The sequence below is a fragment of the Ambystoma mexicanum genome, chromosome 6q, assembly GCF_040938575.1.
Source record: "Ambystoma mexicanum isolate Mex_15411 chromosome 6q, UKY_AmexF1_1, whole genome shotgun sequence".
Taxonomy (NCBI): domain Eukaryota; kingdom Metazoa; phylum Chordata; class Amphibia; order Caudata; family Ambystomatidae; genus Ambystoma; species Ambystoma mexicanum.
The window spans coordinates 1559615337-1559638593 of NC_090937.1; the positions used below are offsets into that span (position 1 = coordinate 1559615337).

The 23257-nt window shown below is 44.7% G+C and overlaps 1 protein-coding gene across 3 annotated transcripts in view; it reads right to left on the reverse strand.

The window, feature by feature from the left end:
* HSPA12B (heat shock protein family A (Hsp70) member 12B) overlaps nt 1-23257 on the reverse strand; it is a 393296-nt gene that overhangs the window by 45624 nt on the left and 324415 nt on the right. The gene's annotated exons all lie outside the window — the stretch shown is intronic.

A 23257-nucleotide genomic window follows, 5' to 3' on the forward strand; every position in this document is an offset into this window, starting at 1 on the left:
AGGCTTGTCCTGTCTCTGGGTTAGATGCTTGGGTTCCTGACACACACACCCCTCCTGCTTCCCCTTTCCATGGGCTTGCAAAGGGTGTGACAAAGTGACAGTAACTTACACAGTGACATTGGGCTCCCATGAGCTGTGTGGGAAGTCTGTAGTCAAAACTGTGTGTACATCCCTAGTGGGGATTGTTGTTGGATTGAACACTGCATGGTGTATTGATATGTGCTTGTGCATCCATGTCTTTCTCCTTATTCACATTTACCTTCTTCATGTGTTCACAAGGCCGTCTCCTTTGCAGATGCAGTTCATGTTGTATGCAGTACACTGACACATTTGCCTGACAGCAACACTCTGCAGTTGGAAGGGGTCGATGTGCTGGCTTAGTCAGGTTGTGAGACTTGAACTACTTTGATTTTGTACTGTCGTATTTTGACACTGTTTCATCCTGTGTTGCTGTTCTGTGTTGCTGGTAAGTATTTGTTCATGTGTGCTGTTTCTTATTGATTACTGGCAGCATATTGTCTGTGGCCTGTTTACATTTGGGACAGTGCACTTTGTGACACTTGTGTCATGTGTTGTGCATTCATTTTGTTGCTTTCACATTGCATGACATGCCAATGTGTTGGCATAGCTGAGATGGGGAGGGGTTGGGTGACATGGCGCTATTTTCATGTTGTATTTTTCAAGGGGGTAGTCATTCATGCAGCATGAATGTGTGTCTTTTTGTCACACAGCATTGGTTGTCTTTAAGTAGGTAGGGATGCACAAAACGTAACACTTCCTGGTGACCAATCTCAGGCTGGTATGGTTGTGACAGTTGACTGTCCCTTATGTCATCATCATTGATTGTCAGCTGGTATGTGCCAGGGCTGTGTGCTCTCCACAGGGGTAGGATTTTAGGTGAAGTAATTAGCCACCAGCTGTGTACGGGCTGCCTCACCACGTGCCCTTTCACCTCCCATGCGCAGCGGCCATGCATGTGGTTGGGGATGTGGGGGTACCACCATGTCCACCGGCAGGCCCCGGCGGGTTGCAACGTTGTACAGGCTACATGCTGCCACTATGATCCTGCACACTACTGGGGGCGCGTATAGCAGCTGCCCACCAGAGCGGTCAAGGGAGCGAAAGCGTGACTTGAGCACTCCAAATGTGCGCTCCACTATGCCCCGGGTTGCAATATGGGCTGTGTTGTATCTTACCTCAGGTGGTGTGGTGCGGTTCCGTATTGGCGTCATCATGTGGGTGCTCAGAGGGTAGGCACTGTCCCCTGGGGAGGTGATGATGGGTATCATTAGTGGGGTTGTCACATTACTCAGTATCTTACATGCATGCATGTGCAGAGGCATTTATACTCACCAAGCAGCCATGTATCGCCATGCCGCCCAGCTTCTAGGTCCCGGTTTAGGGGTGACATTCTGAAAATGAAAATATCATGGGTGGACCCGGGATAGTTGGCATATACTGAGGTGATGATTCCCTTGGCATCACATACTACCTGCACGTTGATGGAATGCCAGTGCTTGCGGTTTCTATAGATGTGCTCAGTTGCCCTTGGAGGACGTAGAGCCACATGGGTGCAATCAATGGCACCTAGCACTTTGGGGAAGTGTACCACCCCGTAAAAGTCCTGGACGGCAGCTTGCCTTTCTGCAGGTGTTCTGGGCATGTATATGTGCCTGCAGACTGAGGAGTGTGCAGTCATGATGGCCAACACCTGGTGTAGGCAGCGTGACTGCGTGGCCTGTGACACCCCCCCCCACTATGGCACTTGTCCGCTGAAATGAACCAGTGGCCAAGAAGTGCAGTACATTGAGCACCTTTTCCAAGGGGCTCAGTGCTTGGGGGCACAGGGTGGGTGATGTGAGGTCATCCTCCCACTCACTCACCAGGTCGAGTATTATGTGTGGTGGAAACCTGTACCTTCCATACACCTGGTCATCAGGCATCCCAAAAAGGCTGGTCCTGGGTGTAAAAATTCGGGGCCTGGCTATCCTCCTCCTCCTGCGGTGTCCCACAACCACTGCTGCGAGGAACGGTATATTCATCGTAGCGTCTGAGCTTGTTTGTTGTTTGCGTGCACTTTTATGCTGCGCGGGGCCGCGTATGCCTGCTTCCTGCTGGCGTACGTGTTTCCGGATTAGCACGTCTTCTTTGGCGCACGCGTTTCCCCTGTTCGATTCCATGAATACGTGTTGTAGGCACGCGTTGCGAGCATTTACCTCCTGTACTTCCCCCGTAACGCCCACATTTTCATGCGTTGTTTCCCATTCCGAGTATTACGCCCCGTGTTCCGCCCACTTTTGTTGTGTGCGCTGCGCTATGTGCGCTTTCGCTGTGCGTGTAGCGCACGCCGTTTGATGACGTGTGCGCCCGCGTGCGCCACCCAATATTTATCGCAAATCCCAGGATTTACACGCGCACTGACTTCCATGAATCGATGTGCGCGGCTTTGGCACACTTGCGCTGCGATTTTCATACCTCAGCTGCGATTTTCACACTTGCGCTGCCATTTTCGGCACACATTAATTCCATGATTCGGCCAGATAATGTTTTGCTTAGACAAGTACATTCTTTAATACATTAAGTAGTTCATGAAAGGTATCCCGATCACCCCTGACATCTTGTTAACAACATTATAAACACAACCCCTTGTAGGGATTTTTCATCAATGACATTTGTGATGCCATCTTTGATGTCCTGGTGTTAGTCTTAGCAGTGCACAGTGGTGGGGCAAGTTATGGTTGCTTAGCTTACCATAACTGGCTTTTTGGTTTTACTTGTAACCATAACATCCCTTTTAACAACGTTTTTTCACTGAATTACAAAGGTTGTTATTAGTGCAACTTAACCATAACGTCCCTTTAACAGAGATTTTTCTGTGAATTTAATAGGTTTTTATGAGTGAAAATGTTTCATGATGTTACATAGCTGTATATAAGTTAGTAATAATTCCTCTTTTAACACAAAAGAAAGAACTGTAAACCTTCTTTAACAAACATATTTTTTGCAATGCATACTGATGTGTGTTGTTATGGTTGAATTGACTAGTGCATGAGGTTCGACCTTGACCCCAGCCCCATGAAACCACTCCCGTTATCCCCTGCACCTACCCTGCATCCCAGTGTCCACTATGCCCTCATAATGTGACCAATGGCCATTGCTTGTGGCTTGCATGGCCAGTCTCTCCACAATCCATGGGAAGAGGGCTTTGGCCATGCCGCATTCCCCAATAGGCAAATCAGAGTAGACATTTGTCCTTGCCAAGGGCCAGGCCCACTGCACAGGCAGCAAAGTTATATCACAATTTTTTGTACTTACCTTTTGACACTTTCAAAAAAGTAAAACACAGGACAGATTTGCAAAAGCTTGCTTTCAGGTCCTAGTTGATGCTCCTCACGCAAGTTTGCTGCAATCCTGTCAAGCACCTTCGGGCTGCAGCCACAAGCAGATTTGTTTCCCCCCATTTAAACCTAGAGGTTCGGCATTGCCGCATGCCCCAATAAGAAAATCAGAGTACATGATTATGAAGTTATAACAGGGCGGTAGAATGGGTAGATTACTGCCCTTGATCTAGCACTTTAATCGAATTACCCTGCTCCTGGTGATGGGGTTCTTTTGTGACGGTGCCCTTCCTTCTTAACGTGTTAGGTTTGGAATAGGAGAGTGAACCCTGTTCACCTTAGCGCTGGGTTATTCAATAAGTAACTGTTGTCATGATCAAGAAGTCTTAAAAACCATTGTTGATGCTATGTTTAATGTTAGAAGTCAACCGACATGTGTTTCGACCCTCTAGGTTCTTTCTCAAGGCGTGTGGGTTGTGGGCCAGTCGTTACTGCAAGGTTGTGGAAATGAGTCCGGGATGCAATCCCAATATCTTGTCCGAGTATGATCGCAAATAATGGTAGTTGATGATTTGGAGGGGTGACTTGGTGACCATGTGGGCGCCTGGTTTGGCGTGCTCTGTAATTATCTGCTGATTAGCATTGTCTCAGAGCCCGTTGGGGCTTGCAGTGTATGCAGCGGTAGGCACAGCGATCTGTTGATGCAATCCTGTCCAGCACTTCGGCCTGTAGCCACGGGCAAAGTTCTTTTTCCCATTCAAACCTATCCATATTTCGAAAAACTTTACCACATAGTCCCTGGTGGCCATGCCCTAGGCCATGACTCAGACAATCTGACCACTGCCTATGGCCACAGGCTATACCTCAGTCACCAAAGGTGTGTCACTATTTTGTGTGCCTGCATAAAAGGAAATACCACAGAAACAGCTACCCGCCATCACACATACTAGGTATGTCTGGTTGCACAGAGTGATACCTTTATTGTCGATTAATTAATTACGACAGAAATTGATAGAGATATACATCTTTTAATTTATAAATACAAAATACTCAAAGAAGTTTATGTTAAAAAGAAAGACAAAAATGCATTTTGTTTGTACATAACATTATATAAAAGAACATATACTGAAAATTAATTTTCTCAACTAGTTTGTTTAACCTTAACACAGTCATCATATACTGGTGATGTTGTGGGGTTAGTAGAAGTGTGAGGTGAACATCTTGTCATTAAATAAGACCTCAAACAACAATTTACTGTCCTTGACTTTGTCGACACCAGAAAGTGTGTTTCTAGGTCCTGGCGAAAGTTAATCAAGTTCTGTAGCTGGTTTTTTAATGCTATCAGGCATGTGGTGGACCCGCCTTCAGAACTTTTTATACAGATATCCAAAATTGGAATTCAGAAATAGTTCATTGGTTGATTCCCTTCGGGAGTGACAATCTAAAAACCAAAACGAGAGACCGTATTGGTAATAAAATAAAAACAGAGTATTGTATCTCTATAAATGTGCACATGCAACTAATTCAACAAACCTTTTTATAATTTGATTGACGTGTGTGGCCTTGATTTGAATATAAATGTGGACGGAATTCGATAGTCAAAACTGTGATTTCTTCACCATAGTTAGAGCTGCAAGAAACAAATGCACTTTTTGAAAATATTTGTTTCCCATTTCCCACTTAATTTATTAAGTAAGAGAGGTTTAATGGAAAACTAATTAAACAAGCTGAGAGCAAAAAGCAAAAACAGGGAGATCTTAAGCAATGAACGAAATAAATTGAATAAGTATCTCAAGTGGCACAATCTGCTGTTATCGGTTGCACTTCAATGTTATCTGAAAGGCATTAGATCTATGCTGTGCTTTTAAAGGAAGCGTACCTCTTAATCCAAGCAGAATATGCTTGTGTATAGCTTTGTTTGGCCACGGACGGAATTTCACGTGTTCTGTCCCATCGTGTCGGAGTTTGGGAATCGCCTAATCTAGTGAAGTTTCAAGGACACTTTGCTGTTCATAAAAACGCTGCAACCTTGTTCAAGGCACTAGAGTAATTATGCTGTGAACCCGTCCAGAGTGAACAAACTAACGGAGGGCTGTACCCCGTAACTCACAGGCACCTGGGGTTATCTTGACAAAACATACAGAAAAGTGGTGTCTCGCGAAACAACAAATAAACTTATCTTATTTTATTTCATTAGCGTCCGTTTACGCCATATTAAATATAAAAAGAATATATAGGCAGAAAGGCAAAACCCATCCTAATATAGGATCAAAATTACAATCAATTGTATTTATTCAAAACGACATAAATTGAAGGGCAAAAATCACGAACGACTTAAATCACAATGTTAGACACATCTAAAACCTATGACCTGAATCGATCATTGTGCAATAAACAGGAATAAAGTGCAACAAAGAGCAAGGGATACCAGTGTGTCTTCATGCGTGCGATCATTTTATATCTCCTAAATACCTAAACATGCCGGTAAAATAGCTCAGCGGGTTAAGCGCCCGCTGCTGTGATCTGAACGTGATCTGCAGGTCATAGGTTTGAATCCCGGCAAGGCCAACTGAGCCTTCCAAGGTCGATAAATGAGTACCAATTTTAATTGGGTGATATTGTATGTAAATAAGCGCTTTGGATTAAGGTGCTACATAAATAAACACATCATTATCATTAAATACACCTAGCATGAATGTGCACACAGCATCAAAGTGCAAAAAGAACAGTCAAAACTACATGTGGATCGACAGTATTATTAGACCATTTGAGGTCATGATCAATCATATCAATGATCAATATCGGGCATACACTACGCTCCATGGATTAAAGGTGAAACCTTCGTAGTGGACGAAAACGTTTGTGGTTTTTACCTTTCTATGTATGTCGTTTTTTAAATAAATAAAATTGATTGTCATTTTGATCTTATATTAGCATGGTGTTTTGCCTTCATGCCTATAAATCCTATTTTCATTGAATACGGCGTAAATTGACTCCGTAATTAAATTAAATAAGTTAAATTCCTATCTGGCAGACACTGCTTTTCTGTATTTTTGGTGAACCCGTCTAGAGTCATGATGGGTAGCCAGGATTAGGTTGGTCTTTGCGTGGCTGTATGGCTGAGGAGCACAAGCTCACTTTTAGCAGGTATTGTTTTAAGTAGGCACTCGGCATTTGGCATTTATGATATGGTATGATATGATACTATATTTATAACGTGCCTGTACACGTGACAAGACAAGGAGGTGGAAACAAAGGGAGGACAAAACAACGATCTTACTAGACCTTGTGTCATTCAGATCGCGCAAGTGCAGGGAAGAGGGAAGGGAGAAGTGCCAGGGGGAGGGCAAGGGAGAAGTGCAGGTAACTCAAGAGTGCAGCCAGTGGGTGGCTGATAAGTGCAGAGAGAAGGAACTGTAGGGTTGCAGATACAGACCCTTAAGTGCTGGGGAGCCCGGTGGCAGTGCAAGGACAACTGGACATGCAGGAGCCTGGGCGCGAGTTCAGAGGGTGACCAGGTGACCTGTGCCTGGAGCAGTCAGTGCATCAGCAGGGAAGAGGACGAGAGAAAGTGGAAGCAAAAAGGAAGGTCTTGAGTTGCTTTCGGAACCAGAGGGGCTTCTACTCAAGTTTGAGAGAGGCAGGGAGGCTGTTCCAGAGGGAGGCCCCAGCGAGGAGATAGATCTGCCTTGGAGAAACGTCTGACCTCTCAGAGAGTTGGATGTGGATGAGCAGAGAGCTCGAGAAGGAAGATGTTTAAGAAGAGAATGTTGGAGGTAGAGCAGTCCCAGGCCTCAGAAAGCTGTGTGGATGATGCAGAGGGTCTTGAAGTTGCTCCTTGCAGCGACAGGGAGTCAGTGAAGATATTTAGGAGCTGGAGAGATACGATCCCTGGGCTTGTGGCCAAGGACAAGTCTGTTCTGGATAAGCTGTAAAGGTCGAAAAGAGTAGAGGCAGGAAGATTTAGAAAGAGCTATTTCAGCAGATCTCTCTAGAGAGGACCAAGGCTCTGGAGACAGTGACCTTCTGGGGAAAGTAAGAAAAGGAAGAATACCTCTAAAGAGATGCAGCTGATAGTTTGACTTCTTAGAGACGTTGGAGATGTGAAGAGAGAATGAGAGGGTAGAGTCAAAGATGACACCAAAGTTATTAGCCTCGCAGGAAGGAGCAGGAAGAGGGCCCAGAGTGGGGGGGGGGAGAGAGAGAGAGAGAGAGAGAGAGAGAGAGAGAGAGAAAGAGAGAGAGAGAAAAGGAGGAAGTAGGCATGTCAATGAGGAGGATCTCAGTCTTTCTGCCATTAAGGCAGTGATCAATGGTGCCACACCATTCCTGAATTGCGGCCCGACAGTCTGGTATGAGAGAAGAAGCAGAGGTGGCTGAGGGGAGCCTGAAGGAGAGCTGGGTGTCATCCGCAATACACTGAAAGTTGGAGTAGAAATTAGCGATGCAGTGTGCAAGAGGTGCCAGGTAGTGGTTGAAAAGCCAGGGAGAAAGGTTTGACCCCTGAGGAACACCACAAGTAGTGAGAGAGATAGAAGAGAGGAAAGACCCCAGTTGGACCTGAGAGGGATGGACAGTGAAAAAGGAGGTCAACCAGGCCAAGGCCTGATCGGTGATACCCAGGTTATCACAGAGGCGATTGAGCAGGATGGCATGGTTGACTGTATCAAAAGCAGATGATAGATCAAGGAGAGTGAGGACAGTAGGAAGATTAGAGTCAAGATTGGAGAGCAGGTCTTCACGGGTGTTCAGGAGAGCAGTTTCATGCTTCTGGCCACTCTGAAGCCAGACTGGTAGTTGTGGAGACAACCAACAGATTCAGTATGCAGATTAAGCTGGGAGATGGGCAGCTTTTCCTGGAGGTTACCCAGGAAAGGAATGATGGAGATGATGGCAGCAACAACACGCGATCCCTGCCAAAGCAACAACAGCGCCCGGGACCAAGAACGCTTATCTAAATCTTTCATTGATAGATTAGGCGATTCCCAAACTCCGACACGATGGGACAGAACACGTGAAATTCCGTCCGTGGCCAAACAAAGCTATACACAAGCATATTCTGCTTGGATTAAGAGGTACGCTTCCTTTAAAAGCACAGCATAGATCTAATGCCTTTCAGATAACATTGAAGTGCAACCGATAACAGCAGATTGTGCCACTTGAGATACTTATTCAATTTATTTCGTTCATTGCTTAAGATCTCCCTGTTTTTGCTTTTTGCTCTCAGCTTGTTTAATTAGTTTTCCATTAAACCTCTCTTACTTAATAAATTAAGTGGGAAATGGGAAACAAATATTTTCAAAAAGTGCATTTGTTTCTTGCAGCTCTAACTATGGTGAAGAAATCACAGTTTTGACTATCGAATTCCGTCCACATTTATATTCAAATCAAGGCCACACACGTCAATCAAATTATAAAAAGGTTTGTTGAATTAGTTGCATGTGCACATTTATAGAGATACAATACTCTGTTTTTATTTTATTACCAATACGGTCTCTCGTTTTGGTTTTTAGATTGTCACTCCCGAAGGGAATCAACCAATGAACTATTTCTGAATTCCAATTTTGGATATCTGTATAAAAAGTTCTGAAGGCGGGTCCACCACATGCCTGATAGCATTAAAAAACCAGCTACAGAACTTGATTAACTTTCGCCAGGACCTAGAAACACACTTTCTGGTGTCGACAAAGTCAAGGACAGTAAATTGTTGTTTGAGGTCTTATTTAATGACAAGATGTTCACCTCACACTTCTACTAACCCCACAACATCACCAGTATATGATGACTGTGTTAAGGTTAAACAAACTAGTTGAGAAAATTAATTTTCAGTATATGTTCTTTTATATAATGTTATGTACAAACAAAATGCATTTTTGTCTTTCTTTTTAACATAAACTTCTTTGAGTATTTTGTATTTATGAATTAAAAGATGTATATCTCTATCAATTTCTGTCATAATTAATTGATCGCATGAAAGGTAGCACTCTGTGCAACTAGACATACCTAGTATGTGTGATGGCGGGTAGCTGTTTCTGTGGTATTTCCTTTTATGCATATGCTTACAGTAGTCCTTTGCCACACAGCCCCCTAAAAAAGAGGACTCTGCAGCTCTAACTGCTTTATATCACTATTTTGTGTACCCACTATGACACTTTCAAAAAATAAAACACAGACACATTTGCAAACCATGTTTTCAGGTCCTTGGCAATGCTTCTTGCATGAGTTTTCTGCAAATCCATCCATGTTTTATTTCTTGAAAAGTGTCAAAATGTACGTACATAAAATAGTCATATGACTTAGCCCCCCTTTGACAGAATCCATTCAGACTTTGAACAAATATTCAAGGTTGGGTCTATAATCTTTCTGAAATCTTTTGTGCACATTCGTCAAACGGCAACAAAGTTATAAGCCATCTTAAAATGTTGAGACCCCCCCATCTTATTTTTCCCCCTCTTGACAAAATGTCACCAGACTTTGCACATACATTCGAATCTGGGTATAAAATCTTTTTGTAAACTTGTGTGCAGATTTGTCAAACGGTACCACATTTATAAGCCTTTCAAATATTTTGGGACCCCACCTGTAATTTTGCTCCCTCTTGGTGAAACAGCACAAAACTTTGCAGAACAAGTCAAAATCAGGTCCGATATTATATTGCATACAGTAACATTGAGTGGTGCCGAAGTTATTAACCATCCAAAAACTGCTTTTCACCAACCGTGTAATGCAGAAATATGTATGGATGACCCTGAACAGCCAGACTGTTCGCAAACTTCGGCGATGAAAAAACACCAGTTTCTTGGATTTTTATGGCGATATCCCATCCCATCCTCATCACCCCTCACTTCCCCAGAGATAGTTTCATTAGTTTGACAAGTGCAATGTCATGTTTTTTAATATGTTTTTGCAGTGATGTACGCGAACTATGGGCGCAGTCTGCAAATCTAACATGGCGACCGTTTAAAAAATCTGACGCACCTCATATTTTGAATTGACTAACCAGCAGGCACGCACAGTGTTCGCAGACATCACGCTGCTCTCTGATTGGCCCAGGAAGGTGTACACGGACCAAATAGGGAAGTGAGTCAGCGGACCAAACCCATATGTCACTAATTTCTTTTTACCTACTTTTTTCATTTTAAAATAAACAACTGGATGGATTTACACCCAGTTTATGAAAGCACGCTTTCGGGACCAAGCCGACGCTCCTGGCACACATTTGGTGAAAATCCATCCATTTGAGCTGTAGGCGTGTGCAAATCCATTTTCCCATTGCGTCTATGAGAAAAACCACACATTTTGTGACGCCTGCTATAATGTTGCTCTCCCCCTGGACAAAACCTCCCCAATCTTTGCAGAATCAATTCGAAGGGACCATATACATTTTTTGCAAAGTTTGGTGAGGATTCGTACAGTGGGTCAAAGTTATAAGCTACCCAAAAAGGGCTCCTCCTATGTGTTGAGCAACTTAACCATAATTACAGGGCCGCTAACGCAGGCCCTGTAATATATATACATATGCTCGGATAAATCTAAATCAAGACCGGTTCAAAACTCAGAGGATGAATGGAGAGGAGAAGGGTGGGTGGTAATCGGTGATAAAACATGTTGTTGTTTAAAGGCCAAATGACGTTCACAGCATAAAACTGTGACATTCTAAGTGCCTACAATAGTTTCAGAATCAGTAAAGGTAATTAACAATACCCTTCTAAAAGCTCACAGGACTCATTAAGAGTTTACTGGTGCGTTAGAAAAGTGGCACTAATTCTGTTATTGGCACTTTTTTGGTGGTAACAGCATTCCGAGTTTGACCTTGAAATTAAGAATTTGTCTTCACAATCACGTTGAAGGTAAATCCTCCACTTTAATGCAAATAATCAGTGGAATAACAGTCATGGGAATTTACACCACCCTTCCACCACTCGTAATTCCATATGAAGACCACACAACCGAGTGGTGGTAACAGTAAATGAGTTTGGCAGTAATTTGGTGGATTTCCACAAAATTGGTCATGAGACTTCATATATCTTAGAGTATCTTAGTGTGCTCATGACCGAACCGTGGGTAGTCTTCTGAACCTCGTCAATTTCTGATGGCCCCTGTGTATTTGTGGGGCTGGTGGCAGCTTGTTTCATGCTTATGAACCTACAGCAGCCTGTCCTCCATATCTATTTTCCTTTGATGGCAGATCTTAAATTTATGTTATGTTAAGGCATTTATAGGGTGCATATCCCTGAGAAGCTTGACAGGGAACCTGTATTGGATACAGGTATAGGCCAATGGGACGGAATGGCGTTAACGATTGAACGGAATCAACAAAAGAGAAGAGTTTTAAATGTTTTCGTATATGTCACTAGTGTACCGCCATGCGTACCTCGGTGGGAAGCTTGTTTCACAATATGGGTCCAATTACAGCGCAGCATCTCTTTCCCCTAGAACTACAACATGAGCATGGAACCACCAGCAAGTTTATATTGGGATAGTAGTAGATAGACAGGTTTTTACAGTATTCAGGGCAAGGACCAGTATAGTCAGTGAGTAGTGAAAAGATGTTTAAAGGCTATCTTTATATTGGTCCGGAGGCTAGAGGACGGTTTCTTGCATGAGTTTAATATACCCTGTTAATTTTAGGCCTGGTACCGTCCTTTCTACATGGTTCATTCATGGTTCATTCAGTAGACGAGCACCACTTCGACGTGGTGCTCGTCTACTTTTTATTATTATTATTATTTTTATTATATTTTACCTTTCCAATACGTTTTATTTTAAAAAGAAACTGTTCCGGAATGGCCTTGTTTAAAATAAAAGTGTAGAAATAAGTTGGAACGTGCACTACATCCCCTTTACCTTACTGGGGATTCAAACCTGGGACTTGCTAAATCAGCTCCAACCTCGCATCACGGTGAGCTATTTTAGAACTTCTGAGCTGTTGTTATTTTGTTCAGTGGCCTGCTTGGGACAACGCTGATTAACAAGTCTCATCATAGCCCTGCTCCAGCAGTAATACACATTACTCTTTTGCATGTAATCAACTTAATGTGAACATTCTGCAGGCACAGCTGTATGTGCCATTAATGTATAGGTTCGAGGGGTGGCTTTAATCTTTAGCATGCCCCTTAAGAAGTGCAAATGGTGGGTGATTAGAAAGGGCAGGGTACATAAAGCTGCATGATGTGGGGGACAATGAGTAATGGGGGTCTTTTAAAATTAATTTTGCATTTTCTTTCACTGTGTTCCTCTCAGCCTTTACACAGTGGTGGAAAGGCGGGACCTGGGTATGTGGATTGTATTAGACATGGGAGGGGACGTGGCGATGTAGTTTGTTGGGAGTGGGGACGGGCCATCAAGGGACATAGTTCCACTACTTCTTTTCATACAATTCGACAACTGGGGTCACTGCTGGTTACAGTTCTTCTGTTAGTTCATTGAGTGAGAGGTCAACATAATGCGATAGTGCTATAAATATTCCTGCGAGAGATGAAAGATAGTGCTGAATTGAATACTGGGTGGTCAGTTGCGCCTTACACACCTCACGGCTGAAATGCTGTCTCAGGCTTATCGAGCTTATCAAGCTTTTGCAACCTCTGTGACTCTCTCTCTCTCTCTATTCTTCCCTCTGGCCTGACTCACTATGCAGGGCACAACCTAGACGTTCGGATCTCCTCAGACCACCCCTTCTCTAGCCCTCTCACCACTGCTCTCTTGGAGTGACCACGTCCTCCTTTCCTCCCACCTCTCTACCCCCCCAGGTTACGCAGACTCCAGCACTGCCACCTACCTTCTCAGTCATCCGACCCATGGAGCACGTGTGTCAGTTGAGACATTCGCCGCCACTTTCTCTCCTCCTACTTTCTTCCTATCTCTAACACTCTGGATGTCCTTGCCCCTGTCATGAGGATCCGCTTGAAGCCCAAGACTAAGTGCAACTCTTGGTACGATTCTGACCTCGCTCCGCTTAAACGCAAGTGTGGGGTGGCTGAGAGGAAGTGGAGGAGGGCATCAGGCGCAGCCCCTGACCAACTGGCCTGCTGCCTTCTTCAAAGGCAGTACAGACTCTATGACCTCTCCAAGAAGAGAGCCCACATCCAAGTCTACGTATCTGCGGCATCCTACAACTCAGCCAAACCTTTCAAAATCTGCAAGGAGCTGGCCAATCCTGATAGATTCTCTACCTCTCCTGTTCCCTCCCAGCCCTCTGCACGGCCGTGGCTTCTCATTTCACCACTTAAACTCAGGACATCCTGTCTGCCCTCTACCTTCTCTTCCTACTCTTCTACCACTCCTGGCCCGTCTGTGCCGGCTCTCCTCCTCCTTTCCCTTGTTCACCCCTGACGATGTTTCTAGACAAGTCTGATCTATGAAAGTCTTGTCAAAGCAGGTTCTCCCCTGTTCATCCAGAACCATCAAGGATCACATGAACACTCTTGCTCTAGCCTTGGCTGATTTCTGCAATCACTCATTTGCCTCTGGAACCTTCCCCCTCATCCACTTCCTTGTGCACCCCCTTCTTCAGAAGCCCTCTGACAATCCTTCCTCTCCAGATAGCTAGCATCCGATCTCCATCATTCCTTTCCTGGGTAACCTCCAGGAAAAGCTGCCCATCTCCCAGCTTAATCTGCATACTGAATCTGTTGGTTGTCTCCACAACTACCAGTCTGGCTTCAGAGTGGCCAGAAGCATGAAACTGCTCTCCTGAACACCCGTGAAGACCTGCTCTCCAATCTTGACTCTAATCTTCCTACTGTCCTCACTCTCCTTGATCTATCATCTGCTTTTGATACAGTCAACCATGCCATCCTGCTCAATCGCCTCTGTGATAACCTGGGTATCACCGATCAGGCCTTGGCCTGGTTGACCTCCTTTTTCACTGTCCATCCCTCTCAGGTCCAACTGGGGTCTTTCCTCTCTTCTATCTCTCTCACTACTTGTGGTGTTCCTCAGGGGTCAAACCTTTCTCCCTGGCTTTTCAACCACTACCTGGCACCTCTTGCACACTGCATCGCTAATTTCTACTCCAACTTTCAGTGTATTGCGGATGACACCCAGCTCTCCTTCAGGCTCCCCTCAGCCACCTCTGCTTCTTCTCTCATACCAGACTGTCGGGCCGCAATTCAGGAATGGTGTGGCACCATTGATCACTGCCTTAATGGCAGAAAGACTGAGATCCTCCTCATTGACATGCCTACTTCCTCCTTTTCTCTCTCTCTCTTTCTCTCTCTCTCTCTCTCTCTCTCTCTCTCCCCCCCCCCACTCTGGGCCCTCTTCCTGCTCCTTCCTGCGAGGCTAATAACTTTGGTGTCATCTTTGACTCTACCCTCTCATTCTCTCTTCACATCTCCAACGTCTCTAAGAAGTCAAACTATCAGCTGCATCTCTTTAGAGGTATTCTTCCTTTTCTTACTTTCCCCAGAAGGTCACTGTCTCCAGAGCCTTGGTCCTCTCTAGAGAGATCTGCTGAAATAGCTCTTTCTAAATCTTCCTGCCTCTACTCTTTTCGACCTTTACAGCTTATCCAGAACAGACTTGTCCTTGGCCACAAGCCCAGGGATCGTATCTCTCCAGCTCCTAAATATCTTCACTGACTCCCTGTCGCTGCAAGGAGCAACTTCAAGACCCTCTGCATCATCCACACAGCTTTCTGAGGCCTGGGACTGCTCTACCTCCAACATTCTCTTCTTAAACATCTTCCTTCTCGAGCTCTCTGCTCATCCACATCCAACTCTCTGAGAGGTCAGACGTTTCTCCAAGGCAGATCTATCTCCTCGCTGGGGCCTCCCTCTGGAACAGCCTCCCTGCCTCTCTCAAACTTGAGTAGAAGCCCCTCTGGTTCCGAAAGCAACTCAAGACCTTCCTTTTTGCTTCCACTTTCTCTCGTCCTCTTCCCTGCTGATGCACTGACTGCTCCAGGCACAGGTCACCTGGTCACCCTCTGAACTCGCGCCCAGGCTCCTGCATGTCCAGTTGCCCTTGCACTGCCACCGGGCTCCCCAGCACTTAAGGGTCTGTATCTGCAACCCTACAGTTCCTTCTCTCTGCACTTATCAGCCACCCACTGGCTGCACTCTTGAGTTACCTGCACTTCTCCCTTGCCCTCCCCCTGGCACTTCTCCCTTCCCTCTTCCCTGCACTTGCGCGATCTGAATGACACAAGGTCTAGTAAGATCGTTGTTTTGTCCTCCCTTTGTTTCCACCTCCTTGTCTTGTCACGTGTACAGGCACGTTATAAATATAGTATCATATCCTACCATATCATAAATGCCAAATGCCGAGTGCCTACTTAAAACAATACCTGCTAAAAGTGAGCTTGTGCTCCTCAGCCATACAGCCACGCAAAGACCAACCTAATCCTGGCTACCCATCATGACTCTAGACGGGTTCACCAAAAATACAGAAAAGCAGTGTCTGCCAGATAGGAATTTAACTTATTTAATTTAATTACGGAGTCAATTTACGCCGTATTCAATGAAAATAGGATTTATAGGCATGAAGGCAAAACACCATGCTAATATAAGATCAAAATGACAATCAATTTTATTTATTTAAAAAACGACATACATAGAAAGGTAAAAACCACAAACGTTTTCGTCCACTACGAAGGTTTCACCTTTAATCCATGGAGCGTAGTGTATGCCCGATATTGATCATTGATATGATTGATCATGACCTCAAATGGTCTAATAATACTGTCGATCCACATGTAGTTTTGACTGTTCTTTTTGCACTTTGATGCTGTGTGCACATTCATGCTAGGTGTATTTAATGATAATGATGTGTTTATTTATGTAGCACCTTAATCCAAAGCGCTTATTTACATACAATATCACCCAATTAAAATTGGTACTCATTTATCGACCTTGGAAGGCTCAGTTGGCCTTGCCGGGATTCAAACCTATGACCTGCAGATCACGTTCAGATCACAGCAGCGGGCGCTTAACCCGCTGAGCTATTTTACCGGCATGTTTAGGTATTTAGGAGATATAAAATGATCGCACGCATGAAGACACACTGGTATCCCTTGCTCTTTGTTGCACTTTATTCCTGTTTATTGCACAATGATCGATTCAGGTCATAGGTTTTAGATGTGTCTAACATTGTGATTTAAGTCGTTCGTGATTTTTGCCCTTCAATTTATGTCGTTTTGAATAAATACAATTGATTGTAATTTTGATCCTATATTAGGATGGGTTTTGCCTTTCTGCCTATATATTCTTTTTATATTTAATATGGCGTAAACGGACGCTAATGAAATAAAATAAGATAAGTTTATTTGTTGTTTCGCGAGACACCACTTTTCTGTATGTTTTGTCAAGATAACCCCAGGTGCCTGTGAGTTACGGGGTACAGCCCTCCGTTAGTTTGTTCACTCTGGACGGGTTCACAGCATAATTACTCTAGTGCCTTGAACAAGGTTGCAGCGTTTTTATGAACAGCAAAGTGTCCTTGAAACTTCACTGTGTCAAGACGGCCCAGACGGCCAGGCTTCAGCTAATATTCCTGCTTAACTTGTGTGTCCTATTTCAATACATGTTGCCATGCACTCATCTGTAGCATGCGTACCGGTCAAGTAAAAGGTACGATGTAGCCAAAATCCCCAAACAACAGATTAGGGTGCTAGTGAATCATATGGTATGACATTTATAACGCGCCTATACACAAGTGTTTCAAGGCGCAAATATGTTTGGAAAGGCCTCTACTCTTCCACGCCTCCACCACTGGTTGTCGGGCCACCCTAAAACCTTTTAGGACTTAAAGTGCCAGGCAGCAGCATTGGCAGACCCGTGCAGGAGGTTGTCCAGCAGATAGTACAGGCGCAGGCGCAAGGGAACATGTTACTGGTGACTGCGCCCGCCTGCCGGAGCCTGGCACCGTCCATATGTTCCAGTACGTGAGAGAAACTACGTTCTAAGTCTGCACACCTGCACCTACTCATTGGGGCACACCATTGACAAAGCATGGACCAGCCCAGCCTTGCTTGGGAACTTCTGCTCTGATGGCGCGCCGGCTACATTGTGCCCGACTGCTCAGATGCGTCTGCTCTGCCATACCACTAGCTCGACAGTAACACATTCACCCGGCAACAGGACATCTTGAGTATTTCGAGACGATACGATCGCTCAGAGAGTTAATCGGATAACGGTACAGTTCCAGCTGCACATTCTGCCAGTGCCCAGTGAGCCCTTCATCCTACTGAGTGAGATCCCTGGAAAAGGGCATCTAGCATTGTGAAATAATAGCATCTATTGCCGCACTTCCAAGCTGGAGGATTCTGGCATGAGACACAATATGAGAAAAGTCTGATATTGAGTACTGCTTCTTTGGTACCAGTGCTTTGAAGTGCAGATATGTAGCCAAGAGCTTAAATCACAGACTGAGTTCAAATCCTAGTTTTAGCACTTAAGCAAAGTGTGTGATCCTGGGCAAATAATTTACTCTCACTATGTCTTTTTTTCAAAAATTGAAAATCCTAAGGAAACAAGAGTCCCTAAAGATGTTATTTATACAGCTCCTCACCAATGTAGGCATCAAATTGTCTGGGGATGAAAAATTGCTCTTGTGTGTCTCCTCGCCCTCAAATTATGCGCCTTCCCGCCCATTCACAAAGCTCTCTATGTGTCTCACTTGATCTGTGTGTCTTGCTCTTTGTGTCTCACTATCTATTTGTATTACTTTCTTTTTGTCTCTCTCACCACTTATCCAGGCTCTAAACATATGTTCTCTCTCTCTCTCTCTCTCTCTCTCTCTCTCTCTCTCGCTCTCTCTCTCTCTCTTTCTCTCTTTCTCTCTCTCTCTCTCTCTGTCTCTCTCTCTCTCTCTCTCTCTCTCCCTTCTCTCTCTCTTTCTCTCTCTCCCCTTTCTTTCTCTCTCTCTCTCTCTCTCTCTCTCCCTTCTCTCTCTCTCTCTCTCTCTCTCTCTCCCCCTTCTTTCTCTCTCTCTCTCTCTCTCTCTCTCTCTCTCTCTTTCTCTCTCTCTCTCTCTCTCTCTCTCCCTCTCTCTCTCTCTCTCTATCTCTTTGTCTCTCTCTCTCTCAATAAGTGATTCCAGCCCCAATTTCAGCATAATGGTGTACTTTTAAGTCATTCGCTTGAAATTTGATTCTGTCAGCCTAATGTAGTCACCTCTCAAAGACGACCACCAATCACAGACTGTATTTGCCATGTTTTGGCACAAATATTGTCATGTATATAAATTCACACGCTTTTACAGAAAGAAGGGACAGAAAGACAACTTATACCATTTTGTATGCAAGATCTATGGCTAATCTAGGGTGCTTAAAGAGAAAAATAACTGATAAACTCTCACAATCCCCGCTGAAACCTGTGGAGGAACATAGTCTGGCTGTATAAATAAAATCTAGAGGGACTTTTCTTTCCTTATGTCTTTCAATTTTTGAAAAAAAAGGCACAGTGAGCATAAAAGATTTGCCTGGGATCACACACTTTGCTTAAGAGGTAAACCTAGGATTTGAGCTCAGTCTGCGATTTAAGCTCTTGGCTACCTCCCTTCCATCTGTAGTTAATATGTGTTCAGGTTTGGGTTTGAAAAGATTCAATATTTGAATAGCAATGCATTTAAAAATACACAAATTGCATAAAACACTAACTTGGCATTAAATAAATCAAATCGTTTAAAATAAAAAGTGGAGTCAAAATAGGATTATAGCCGTATTTTACCCATCCTGACTAGAAGGTGTGTACGTTTTTAAAACTGTTTTCACACCTAAAGAACATTATTTTTAAACTGTATTCACAGTTAAAGAAAATTCAACACAGCGTAATGTCGCCTGTTAAAGTCCATGCATGCAATGTTATCCTTCCCTCCCATGTATTATTCCCCATTCACACCGCTTAACGGACAATGGTCCTCCTTCAGGCACCCCTGTGCCTGGTCTGTCAACCTCAACCTTATTGTGATGCTCTGTTGGCACAGTTCGAACGTCAGGGGGAGCAGCTGTGCTATCCTGCACTTTGAGAAAGAGTGCACGTCAGCTGGGACAAGCAAATAAGGTGGCAATGAGTACCGGTACTCTCCTCGAGTTTGGAGAAGCCTCGGCCTTCACTAGAGCCAAAAAGAAGAAGCGCAGGTGCTGAGGGCTGGATAGAGCCGGGCCACTTAAAGCACTGGCCATAGCACATGCAGCTGATCTCTGCCCAATCTGAAGCCTGGATCAACTGGGTTAGTGAAATGGGTTCCAATTGCCCGGGAGTAATAACAATGGTATATTAGAACTTCCTATCTAATGGTATTTCGATAGAAAGATTAAAAATACAATGTTTAATTTGACGATGTTTTTAAAAGACAGCATGTGCATATACAAAAAGGCTGTTTGTGTATGTATTTAGTCTGCAGGATTCCTCTTTTGGTATATTTAATAATGGTTGACTCTAGGTGGCGCTGGCGTATCATATGAAACTTGAAGATGAGCACTGGAACTGCGCCGGAGTTCGGTGCTGCCAATCATGAAATAATGTTGTTAACTGGTTGACCAGGCATTTGCTGCTGGAGTGCAGTGCTTTAAGTGGGGTGAAAAATCGCGGGGGGTCTGCAACGAAGGGGTGCGGCCTGAAGTGTCCCCAGCGCGGGACAATCAAAAAGAAAAGTTGCTGGGCTATTTTCTTTTTACAATTGTCCCACGCTGGGGATTCTAAGCCCTGCAGCTGGTAAACAAGTATGCAATACGGAATAGTACACCACCTAAGAAATAGCACTGCGCCATTTCGTAGGTGCTGGATTTCTTTGGTGTCATTCTAATTGACCGCTTGACACATGGACTATGATTCTCAGAGCGTTTTCCAATGGGGTTTTGCCATTATAAAACGCTTCTGTGAATTAGGCTCATTGGCCCTCATTACAAGTCAGGCGTTAAGGGTTTAACGGCGCCGTCGGCGCCGTTAACCCTTAACGCCCCGATTCACACTTTAACGCCTGCTTTTTGCAGGCGTTAAAGTCCAAGGCGCTAAGCGACCTTGGTGCTAATTACGGCACCGTAATTTACGGTGCCGTAATTAGCGCCTTCCCCATCCCCATTATGCCCTATGGGGCAAAAATGGGAATGGGGAGGGGCAAAAATGGGAATGGGGAAGGGCAAATGGTGAATGGGGAATTACTGCCCCACTCACCTTGGAATGGGTCGGTAATTCCGCCATCCACCATGGCGGAATCCGGCATGGACCATGGTGCTAAGAGCACCATGGTCCACCGCCTGACTTGTAATGAGGGCCATAGTCTATTGAATGAAGCAAACGAAATTCAACACCTACGGAATAGCACAGTGCAATGAGACACTGGCTAGTCGTGGCATTGCAGCGGAAAGAAATAAAAGTGGCTGTCTTGGCTGTTGAGATAGTGTGAGACCCTGCTCGATTGAGTTTTTTGCAGACTGCCGGCCCCAGCCCACTTAAAGCCCTGCTTTAGGGGACACACTAGCATGATCATTGGCACCGTTTGGACTGTCATATCACTGGCACCTCCAAATGACAGTACACTGGAAGTTGGTATCTCACGCCCTTTGTTGGGTATTTCCTAGGTCTGTACATACATTGTGGCATGTCCAATATCATTCGGGAGTTCTTATCTAGGTCTGATAGTTGATCCTAGATTATAGATGGAAAACCAGAACTACAAACCTCTGACTGTTAGAAAAAAACTGACCTGGCTGTGACTCTCCCCAATCAGGGACCTATTTGTGTAAATGTGGTATAGTGGCCTATCAGTTCAGAATGGGGTAGCACCTTTCTGCCAATGGACAGTAGCTATAATGTACGTGTCTGTGTCCTTATTTGTTGTCAACTTATCCCGCACTTTGTTAGAAAAGGCACACGCCAGCCTCGTGCGCAGAGGCGTTGCTGGGGTGCTATAGCCCCGGGTCTTTTTGTTGTAGCCCCGGACAGAAGCTCAGGTGCTACAACCAAAATGCTAGCTAGCCCCGTGTCCCAACAGTCCCGACATTAGCTAAGCCCCTGATCTTTTCCAGACCTAGCAACTCCCCTGACTGTCGTGCGTGGCCTCGTTGGGGTCTGGGAGATGTGAAAATGGCCTTGAGACAGAGAGAGCAGGAAGAGCAGAGCATTATAGCGATGGCCTGGCAGTGGGAAAGACAGACAGGGCTAATGGGATCTGTATGAAGCGGTCAGAGTTTGGAGAAGAATCGTCGCTAGGGCCGTGGGAGGTGGGGTGTATAGAAGCTCAGCGCTTATAAACAAAAGGCTATCTAGCCCCGAGTTCCGACAGTCCTGCCATTAGCATAGCCCCAGATCTTTGCCAGACCTAGCAACACCCCGGGGTTGGAGTGTGCGAAGGAGTCTCTCTTGTGGCGTGTTATGCCCTTGTATGCCTCTTGTTTGCCCCTCTGTGCTTTTGATGTTTTGTTCAGCTTTTTATGCTTTTTATACATTGCTATGCTATGTTATGCTAGAGTATCTATTGAAAAGACTTGCCAACCTCCACCAGTGATCAAATTCAACCATATAAGCTATCCAGAAATATGAGATACCTAGCCATCCTTTGGCACACACTCACAACTGCAAGAACACTAGTTCAGGTGGCAAAGGCTTGAGCTACCTGACCGCTCGCCTTCAGCACTTACAGAAATGGACCAGAGCTGACTGAACACCTGGCTGTTCACCACATACTTTAACCAGAAATGTATTGGGCCTCATTCTTGAGTTGTTTTAGTTCTAAGATGCTAAGGAGAGCTTCAAGCCTAAACCCATTGCTGGGTACGGCTTCTTAGGTACTTGTCCCTTTCCTCGCTTTAGTTCCCCTCTTACACTGCAAGCACCAGCAAGCCACTCACACACTGCAGGTGAACAGCTGCTAAATCCCCTTCCCCTGCACACTGCACCACCCCAGAACTCTGGACTTCTCCCATCAGCTCATCACAGCCTTCCAACATCCAGCCCCTGCACACTCCACCACCCCAGAACTCTGGACCTCTCCCATTAGCTCATCACAATAAGGGGGCTATTCCGGCCTGCACTCATCAGCACTTTGTGTCACATCTTTCCTGCCCTGCTCTTCCCAGGCCTACATTTTTGATTGTGGCTACACGGCCAGCAGAAAGGCTGAATAAGGCAGGTATGGGCAGCTGGCTACTATGGGCCTGATTCAAGGAAGTGTTTTAAAATGGCGCAATCCCAAAGAAAAACGTTCCATGAATCAGGCCCTATGTTTCTGAGTTTCTTTAATGGGCTCAAAAGAATGACCTATGTTTTGGTGGGATTTAGTTGAAGCCAAAAATTAAACAGCCATGTTTTCACTTCAAAAGATTAGTGACTTCATAATTTGGGCTCTCGATCGTAATATACACTTGTGTGTCATCAGGGATGAAATGTCAGCCCATATTTCATAAATACATTCCGGACATAGATGTGAAACCGGGACGGGGAAAGGGGAGAACCCTGAGGAACACCATAATGAATCACCGCCAAAGCTGAAGATAATGCCCCATTTTCACTCATTGATACCTGGCTATTGAGCATGAATGGAACTATTTTGGAGTGTGTGTTGAGTGTAGTACTTTCCTGGGGCCACCTATCTGAGTGTGTGGAGGCTCATCTCATTTTATTGTGGAGCGGGTGTTAACGTTGGCGAGAGTTTAATGACTCCTCCACCATTCTTCTGAACATACTGGTGGCACCTTGAGTTTTCATTATTTGGCTCTATGCATGATATTTATTTATTTATTTATTACATTTGTATAGCGCAAAACAGCCATTTACCTATACACCTCGTTCCATAATACACAGGATTTTGCATTGAGAATTGTTTTTGTTGTATTTTATTTTGGATTTATAAAGCGCTTTAAACCAAAGCGATGTACATAGATTCATAAAAACGGTACAATAAAATGGGAAATGCAAGTGACAATAGAAATGCAATCAGCCTTGTATGTGAGATTCAAGAACATATATCTTCAGTGA